The sequence below is a fragment of the Vulpes lagopus genome, chromosome 21 (assembly GCF_018345385.1).
Source record: "Vulpes lagopus strain Blue_001 chromosome 21, ASM1834538v1, whole genome shotgun sequence".
Classification (NCBI taxonomy): Eukaryota; Metazoa; Chordata; class Mammalia; order Carnivora; family Canidae; genus Vulpes; species Vulpes lagopus.
This window is the reverse complement of record NC_054844.1, coordinates 45119785-45130168: the sequence shown is the minus strand read 5'-3', so window position 1 is coordinate 45130168 and position 10384 is coordinate 45119785. Positions and strand designations below refer to the sequence as shown.

At 41.0% G+C, this 10384-nt stretch overlaps 1 long non-coding RNA gene across 1 annotated transcript; it reads right to left on the bottom strand.

Moving 5' to 3' along the window:
- Window positions 1-979: 979 nt before the first annotated feature.
- On the bottom strand, window positions 980-10034 carry LOC121479885. Its single transcript, XR_005984834.1, has 3 exons — window positions 9950-10034; window positions 6486-6568; window positions 980-1109 (listed from the first exon to the last, which is right to left on the bottom strand). It is a non-coding gene; the product is annotated as an uncharacterized LOC121479885 (long non-coding RNA).
- Window positions 10035-10384: the final 350 nt, after the last annotated feature.

Genomic DNA, 10384 nt, shown 5'->3' with positions numbered 1-10384 from the left:
CCACCCAAAAGCACGTTAAATGAGTTTGTCCACGTGTTCATTCTATATGCAAATATGTGTCTCTACAAATGCATGTGTATATGTGCTCGTGTCTTACAAAATGATATACAAAAAAAGAAAAGCAGTAGTATACAAAAATGGCATTATATTTCAAGCTATTCTTTAAAAAAATGTATTTGAGAAAGAGAAAGTGCACATAAGCATGGAGGAGGGGCAAAGGGAGAGGAGGAAGCAAGCTCTGCGCTGAACTGGGAGCCCGACAAGGGTCTTGATCCCCGGGACCGGAGCAGAAGGCAGACGCTTAACAAACTCAGCCACCCAGGGGCCCCCAGCCCATTCTTTGTTGTACGCTCAACTCTACTTCCTAGAAATCCAAGCCAGCCTACACGTCTACAGCCTCCTTTTCACTGGCTTTCCTATGACATCACTTACTCTACCTATTGATGGGAATCCAGGCCATTTCTAATGTTTTGCTGCTACTAAACATGAAACCATTGATTTGCTTTCTACTGCACCCTTATGTATGAAATTTTCTATACATATGGTCTCCGGGGGGGTGGGGGTTAATATATCACATGCATGTTTTAAATCGAATATTTTCAAATTATTTTCTTAGGGTACCCTAAAACTTATATTAACAGAAATGAAATAGAACAGCACATTTTTCCTAAGACTCCTGGGGTGGCTCAGCAGTTGGGCTTCTGCCTTTGGCTCAGGGTGTGATCCCCAAGTCCCAGGATTGAGTCCCACGTTGGGCTCCCACATGGAGCCTGCTTCTCCCTCTGTCTGTGTCTCTGCCTCTCTCTCTCTCTGTGTCGCTCATGAATAAATAAAATCTTAAAACAGCACATTTTTCCAACCCTGTGACTACTATCTGGATTTAACTCTGCATATCTGATAAGTCAAAAACAGTATATTCATGTTTATTTGCATTTCCTGATTAGAGGACAATCGTCATACTTATCTATTTATTGTCCACCGGAATTTTCGCTCTCAGGTTTTGTCCATAAAATCTGTTAATCTGTCTTCTGTTATTATCATTTAAGGAATTATACCAGATGACTAATAGTATAATTTTCATCTTTCGTAAAATCACAAAGATTTCCAATCTAAAAATATAAAATAAAACAATACAGATATTTTATTTTATTCACAATATAATTTTCAATGTCTTAAACTCAAGAAGCACTGTCATACTTATTAAAAATTCTATTAAACAATTTGAGAAACAGGTAAAATCGAGACACACTTATATTCCTGCACGCAGAGATCATAGCTCTCCAATTCCTGATTTTCCCAATGACGATGAGGTTGGCCCTGGTCCCCACTCTATTATGGAGCATATTTGAAAGGGATATAGCATGTCTGAAGTCTGAGACAAAATCAGAAAAGCAGCCTCACCTAAAGACAGGCCCTAGAGAGAAGCATCAAGGACCCAGTCCCAAACCAGACCCCTCTCCTCCCACCATACACCACCTAGAAGGTGGAGGCCTCTGTAGCCATCCTGGGCTGCCACGGGCAGGGACACACAACTGAGTTGCAATAAAATAAGAGTTAACAGGACAGAGATGATGATGAGAGCTGAAGAGGAGTCCTAGGGCCATGGGACGCCCAGTTGGATGGGGAGTTAGCACCAAAGGTAGAATCTTTTACCTTTCTGCCTTCAAGGAGCTGAGGCAGTCAGTGCACAGTGACTCTCAGGTGGTAGAAATCTGAGTGTGCACCACGCACCGGATACTCACCCAGGGTGTTTCTACTCTGTTCACTATACGTGACTGCTGCCATACGCTATTGCCATCCGATCTCAACCTCAACATCACCTCTTCCAGGAACTCTCTGATGGCTTCCTAACTGAAATACCCTTCAGCGACGGACGGTGACATAAGTTTATTATATTTCCATCGTATTATTTATCGCTACTCCGATGTTTTCTTGGCTCTATGTTCCTTTGCTCTTGGTTTCTCCGGTTTTTACTTCTCTCTCAATAAATAAAATCAAAGGGAACAAAAGTTGACTTTGTTCTCTGCTATTCCATAGGACTTAGACGGGAGCAAGTGCTTAGAAAGCTCTTGAGAAATGTCAGCTACGGACACATCAATGAATGCAATAGAAATTCGTATAAAAAGGATCAAACAAAAAGAGAGGACTTCCCTTAAGGGATCGGGGATGGAGTATACCATGAAAAATAAGGACAAGTGGAAGTGGACAGCATTTGGAAAGCAGAAGTGGTCCATGCCTGTGAGTTCTGGTGTACAGTAGACAAAGAAGACTTAGGCAAGAATCCCACAAGCAAAACTAAGAGTGAGTCAGTTCCAACCGTGTGTAGCTACAACAGTGTTTTACTGTCTCAAATCCCTACAGTCAACAAAATCTGGATATACGGAGAGTTACACAAAAATCAACATGCACTTGAGAAGATACAAGGTTCCATGCACACAAGTGAAGCACAATCGTCACTCAGCTGTACCTCAAAGCCTCACAAGTACTTCCCGTTGAAAATCCAGGGAAGTCCCTTCCACGCCTTCCGTGTGTCCTCATTCATTATTCTATTGTCAGGAAAGATCTCTCCTAAGCACAAATTCTCCCCCCAAAAATTGGCTTTTCATAATCAACAAAAGGAAATTTCAAATATTCCTCTAATTCTCCTTCATATCCAAAACAGAACTCAGTCTACTTACCACTTACTATCACTTCCAACCATTGCCCATCATCTTCCCACTAAGTGTGAATGGCTGCTCTCTCCTGAGAAATCCAGAGCAAACCGCAAAATGCTCTCCTGAGAAGCTAAACATTCAGAAAAGTGATTGTTCTCAAATTTGTCAGTGTATTTTTATCTCAGTCTTTCTAGGAACACTGCATTATTACTTCTTCCTTTATTGTATTTTGCATTCTTTTGATTTTCTGCAAACCTTCCTGTTTCTCTCTACGCTCCTCTCTTGTCCTCTCTTGCCTTTGTCGTACTCAGTTAATCAATAGCTCCCATCATCCTATGACCACATCCAATCTTTGCTAAATAATTACCTTTACTTTATTTAAATAATGTGGGCTGTACAACATTCTCAGGCATCCAAAATGCCCTTCCTGGAAATCTGAAAACAATGAAACTTTGAGAATGTCCTCCCAGACATCCGAGGGAGGCACCTTTCTGAATAAAGGGTCAGGTGCACCCTGGAATATTTAAAAGAGCTTCCTTTGCCTCCTCCTCACTTCCCTCAACACTCACACTTATTCCATCAATCTTTTTTTTAAATTTTTTTATTTACTTATGATAGTCACACACACAGAGAGAGAGAGAGAGAGAGGCAGAGACATAGGCAGAGGGAGAAGCAGGCTCCATGCACCGGGAGCCTGATGTGGGATTCGATCCCAGGTCTCCAGGATTGCGCCCTGGGCCAAAGGCAGGCGCCAAACCGCTGCGCCACCCAGGGATCCCCTATTCCATGAAACTTTGATGACCCCACTACCCTCGTGGACATCTGACAACACTCATACTTCCACAGGTTCCTTCCTGACACCTTAGGGCAGTATCATTCTGAATATGGTGCCAAGCAGACCTTGAAATACAATCAAGACTTCCTTCCTCTTGCTGAACTCCCTCTACCCTAACGTCTACCTTCCCAGGCTTGAATCATCACACACACCGGATGTGGACTTTGCACACTCATAACTATTTGTTAAAAAACCCGTTCAAGTTTCTTGGTCAATGTGATAACTTTTACCTGGCATTTCTGTCCATCTATGAAGCACCATGGTCCAAAAAGTAAAACAAAGAGTTATAGGCTTTGATGAGAAGAACAGATTCTGGGGTGACATTAATTTATACCAAAACCTCAAGAACACATGTTTCAATAGGAAGTCCATACTGCATCAAACCCCAACCCTAGAATAGTTTCACTGTGAGTGTAGACAACAGATAGACTTTGGAAATCCACATGAATTGGCTTCATTATTTAGCCTGCGTGGGGTGCAACATCCCTTATGTAGCACTCTGGAGGGGAATGCATAACCTGAATCTACTTTGTGAGGAGCAATTTTTTTTTAAATCTGAAGGAGGAAATTTAGATTTTTTTTTTTCAAAAATGAGAAGGGAAATGTATTCTTCAAACCACCAATGTTATGAAATATTTTTTTTTTTGGAAACATTGTGTTTGTTTATCCATCATCTTTCGATGGGCACCGAGGTTCCTTCCACAGTCTGGCTGTTGTGGACATTGCTGCTATGAACATCGGGGTGCAGGTGTCTCGGATTTTCACTGCATCTGTATGTTTGGAGTAAAGATGTGGTCTATATATACAATGGAATATTCCTCAGCCATTAGAAATGATGAATACCCACCATTTGCTTCAACGTGGAGGGACCTGGATGGGACTATGCTGAGTGAAGTGAGTCAATTGGAGAAGGACAGACATTATATGGTGTCATTCATTTGGGGAATATAAAAAATAGCAAAAGGGAATAAAGGGGAAAGGAGAGAAAATGAGTGGGGGAAAATCAGAGAGGGAGACACAACATGAGAGACTCCTAAATCTAGGAAATGAACAAGGGGTGATGGAAAGGGAGGTGGGTGGGGGATGAGAGTGACTGGGTGACGGGCACTGAGGGGGGCACTTGGCGGGATGAGCACTGGGTGTTATGCTATATGTTGGCAAATTGAACACCAATAAAAAAATATATACCAAAATAAATAAATAAAAATTAAAAACAATAAAAAGAATCTAAAAAAGAAAAAAATAGAAACATTACATTTGAAAATAAAGGAGACTAAGACACCAAATAATTACGTGAAATATGGGACCTTAGAATGGATCAAGTACTAGAGAAATACAATTTTATAAGAGACCTTATTGGTTCAAGTACTGAAATAGAGCACTTTTTTTAAGAAGGGAAGGGAGAAGAAATGTGTGGGAAATATCAGAAAGGGAGACAGAACATGAAGACTCCTAACTCTGGGAAACGAACTAGGGGGGGTGGAAGGGGAGGAGGGCGGGGGGTGGGGCTGACTGGGTGGTGGACACTGAGTGGTGCACTTGACGGGATGAGCACTGGGGGTTATTCTGTATGTTGGCAAATTGAACAATAAAAAATAAATTTATTATTTTAAAAAAATAAATAGATAAAAAAGAAGAGATAAAGTACTGCATCCACGCTGAATTTACAAAATTAAAAACTCTACCTTGGTTACATGAGAAAAAGTTTGGAAGAATAAACACTAAGGTAATTAGTGAAAAAGAAATAAACCCAATGAACTTTTGGATCTGACTAAAGAGATTAACCAACCCCACTGTGTTAACTGCCTTGAGCCAGCATCTGTATGTTTGGAGTAAAGATGTGGTCTCTATATTGCTCAACTATAGCAATATAGCTACAAAAAAAGTCCCTAGCTACAAAAAAAGTCCATGTATAGGCATTCTGGTCCACAGACCCAGCTAAATCCCACCTTAACAGCATCCCGACTAAGCACAAAAACATGCTTCAAAGAAGCTCCAAATTATTTCAGTCCAGGCACTCACGTAGTCCCAAGCATGGTCCCAAACAGACCCAAGAAGGAACAACACATTCCTCGGGTGCCTTAGCCAAATATCTCACCTGGAGTTTCTTACACCATACAAATGCGGTTGTTCTACAATATCCTAGTATTTTGAAGGGTCCATTAGGCAGAACAAATAATCAAAATGAATTGTATTCTCTCTTTCTCAGTGGTTTGGTCCAATATGAACTGACCACTCCTCACTACCACTTTCTCCTTCCAAATGCACTACTGTGACTCTCCTCGGTCACTGATAAATAATTCCTATGCAAACAGAGGATTTCCAAGCATGAAAGCAAACAGAGAACATTCCCTGTTAGGATTATGTCACACGTGCCATGTACTCAAAGGGAAAGGATTACACAAGAGCAGGGATCATTGTGGCTCACTTTAGAAGGTGCACACCACACAAGGAAGTCTCCTAAGGGTGAAATATGTTTTCACTTTCATGCCACACTGGAGGTTTTTGGAGAAAGCCAGAACGGTTACATCTCAAAACTCTATAGGAAGACTTCAATCATCAAAAGATAGGAGTCCAAGAGATGTTTTCATTTTTGTCAGTGACTATGCCTGAATCCCATCAAGGCAGGTCTTCCAATCAGAGAAGATATGGCCAGGCAGCTTCACATCAGGGGATCAAGGAGGTCAGTATAACCTCCCTGCTGGTACCAGGTAGGCATTAAGGTGAAAGACTGAATTGTAGGTATTGACAGAAAGAATATTCCAAAGGAATCAACCAAATCCTAAAGCAAGACTGAAATGGTTCACACTGGGCATCATGCTCTGAGACAGAACAGAAATGTGACTGTTCCCTTCCATGAAGGGAGACCCTGAGCAGCACAAGAAAGACACAGTGAAGCAGCCCGCTCAGGGGAAGGGGCTGATGGACACGCTGCCAGCAAGTTGACTGGACCAAATCCACAAATGTTTGGCCACAGCTGCTTGACAACGACTTACCTGTGGTCAGAACAGAATAAGCCTTCTTGTGAGTAGGTCGGGTTCCCCAGGTGTGTGGACAGTAAGCGGGAAGCAAACAGAGCCTGAAATAGAAAATAAAACCACCTGGGGAAAACTGCAGAGTCCAGAAGGACACTTTAGTGGTTTCTTGGAAAAATTCCTTATGTTATAAGGAAACTCCTTATTCCTCCTATGATAATTTTTCATTGCTGCTGTCACAAACTACCACAAAATTAGCATCTTAGAACAATAAGCATTCCACAATTCCCCTGGATCTGAATTCAGGGTACAACTGGCCTCAACTGGATAATCTGCTTAGGGCCTTACAAGGCAAACACCAACATAAGGGAAATGATGTGCCTTTCTGGAGACTGGGGAACAAGCTACTTCCAAGATCATTCACGTTGCTGAAGAATTATGAATTCTTCTCTGTCAAATCTACAAAGGCACATTGAACCACTTATGTGCCTCGCAGATTTCTGCCGTCCACCTCTGCCTTCCTCTTTAGCTTTTAGAGGCTCACGTGATTACATTGAACTCAGCTGGATAATCTAGGAGAATCTCTCTGTTTTAAGGTCAGCTGTAGTTCCCTGCATTACTGAAATGTCCCTCTTGTCATGTAACACAACATATTCATCAGTGTATGATCTCATTATATTGACAGTCCTTCATATCAGGGCCCAAAGACATCTTGAAGGCCACTCTACTGCCCACCTCACCCTCTACCTAGATAGACATACAGATAGATGATAGATGATCGATAGATAGAGATGATATACATATAGATACGGTTCTGTACGATAGTCAATCTTTTTTTTAAGATTTATTTTTATTTATTTATGATAAACATAGAGAGAGAGAGAGAGAGAGGCAGAGACACAGGCAGAGGGAGAAACAGGCTCCATGCCGGGAGCCCGATGCGGGACTCGATCCCAGGACTCTAGGATCACGCCCTGGGCCAAAGGCAGGTGCTAAACCGCTGCGCCACCCAGGGATCCCCACGATAGTCAATCTTTATTAATGATGCCACTATTGTTCTAGTTACTCAAGCATAAGCTTTCAAAAGTACGCCTAATTCCTCTTTTCTTTCACAACCTGTATCCAAATGGTCAGCAATCCTTAAGCTCCACCTTCAAAATACACCAAGACACGTACAACTTCTCATCACCTGGAGGTGATGTTCTGCTAGACCTGGTCAGGGCCACAAGTGGTCTGAAATAGCTTTCTGTATTTTGCCTTTGCACACATACTGTCTGCCCATATTCCACCTTCAGGAAATTAGTCATAATTATCATGTGAAAATGGGTATGATGCTGAGTGAAATAAGTCAATCGGAGAAGGACAAACGTTATACGGTCTCATTCATTTGGGGAATATAAAAAAATAGTGAAAGGGAATAAAGGGGAAAGGAGAAAAAATAAGTGGGAAATATCAGAAAGGGAGACAGAACATAAAGACTCCTAACTCTGGGAAACGAACTAGGGGTGGTGGAAGGGGAGGTGGGCGGGGGGTGGGGGTGAGTGGGTGACGGGCACTGAGGGGGCACCTGGCGGGATGAGCACTGGGTGTTATTCTGTATGTTGGCAAATTGAACACCAATAAAAAATAAATTTATTAATAAAAAAAATAAAGAGCATAAATGGTTTCGCATAAAAAAAAGAAAATGTTAATCCTGTCATGCAATTCCTCGGCTCTCAACCGTCTAAGGCTTATAAATTGTCCAGCAAAATCTAAAGTCTTCATGATTGCTGACAGCTGTTAATGCAGGGAGATTCATATTAACAAAATAAAGGAGAAAATACACGTGATCTTCCCAACTAGTGCACAAAGATTCTTTTAAAGAATCCAAGGACCGTCATCTTGAAAAACAGATGCAATGAAGTAGAAAACTTCGAGTAAATTAGGAATAGTACAAATTTCTTCAATCTACTAAATGGCATCAGTAAAATGCTACAAATAATAATAATATATGCAATGGAGGATACCTGAGTGATCTCCCCTAACATCAGAAATCAGAATTTGGTAAAGATTTCTGCTCTTATCATCTCTAAGTAATCTTTATTAAGGTCCTAGGCAGTGCAATAGGCAAAAAAAAAAAAAAAAAAGACATATAAAATCTCAGAAACAATGAAGTAAACTGACTTTCCTTGCAGGTGACACAGTCACACACCTGTGTACCCACACAGAACACACACACACACACACACACACACACACACACCTAAAGAAACATCTGCTAGAAAAGAATAAAGTAATGTCATAAGATAGAAAGTTAACATATAAAAATCAATTACATATTCTACATGTTAGCAATGGTGAATGGGAAAATTAACATTTTAAAAATACCATCTAAAACAGCATGGAAAACACGTATTTATTTACGGGCGAATCTATCCAAATACATGCCAGATTTCTACAGTGAAGCTACAAAACATTGATGACACAAAACACATCACCATAAACAAATGCAAACATGTTATGCTCATGTCTCAGAAAAAACAACAAGGTTAAGGTATCATATCTGTATTTCAATTCAATCCCAATCCATATGTTGACAGGATTTTTTTGTAAAAATTGACAAGCAGATGCCACAATATACACGACAAAGTAAAACCTGACAGGTAACCAAAACCATCCTGAGAGAGACCAGAGTCGGAGCATCACACCGCCTGATTTCAAACTACTACGGCTACATTAGTCAAATCACTGAGATATTGACCTAAAGGTGGGTCCAGGCACAGGGCAGAGTCTAAAAATACACTCACACATATGCAACTAATACATTTTTGAGAAAAATACTAAGGATACTCAACAGACGAAAAGAAACTCTTTCAACAAAGTATATTGCAAAAAAGTACTATTACCTGTACCATAAAGAAATAAACCATGATTCTTACCTTTTACCATACACAAAAATCAAAGACTTAATTATAAAATACAACATTATAAATCACCTAGAAAATGGAAAAATGTATCCTTTTAAACTTAAGGGATGTTAACATTTCTTAGACAGAAAACCCCAAGAGGTTTGAAAAGGGGAAAAGACTTGAAAAACCGAATTTTATCAAATCACTATGTTCCATTGACAACTCTGTCATTAAATATTAGATCCCAGTAGCAATAAGCTTTGTAACCTGAGAATAATACATTCAAGTGGACCAAACTGATGAAGAATTGAGTGTTCCAAACATTCACCACACCTCCAGGTTTGCTCCCAAATTCTAGAAAAGAATGAGCACCGGGCAGCCCGGGTGGCTCAGTGGTTTAGCGCCGCCTGCAGCCCAGGGCGTGATCCTGGAGACCCGGGATCCAGTCCCACGTCGGGCTCCCTGCATGGAGCCTGCTTCTCCCTCTGCCTGGGTCTCTGCCTCTCTCTCTCTCTCTCTCTCTCTCTCATGAATAAATAAATAAAATCTTTAAAAAAAAAAAAAAAGAATGAGTACCTACTTAACACCAGTACTTACACACAGTTAATGAGTCTTGCAGCTACCAGGAGAGGGTCGGTGTGATCCGCCTGCACGCAACAGCTAATGTCACCCACAGCCCTTATGAAGACCATCCTTTCCTTTTTTTTTTTAATAATAAATTTATTTTTTATTGGTGTTCAATTTGCCAACATACAGAATAATGTGTTTTCTCTGCACGTCATTTCCCCTCGTTGTGTTCATCGGGACTGTGTCCTCTCTAGCCACGGGGCCTGGCCTGAGCTGCCCTCCTCATTTTCTTCAGGACCAGTGGATGTCTAGGGAGCTAAATCAGCATTTCAGTCCTTTTCGAAGCCAACAAGTTATTTTCATTTCACAGCCTCATGACCTTAAGCCCTCTCCTAAATTCCCCAAGACATTTCCTTATCTGAGTACATCGTACAAGTAGCTTGTTTTCCTACTTGCCTGGAGCCC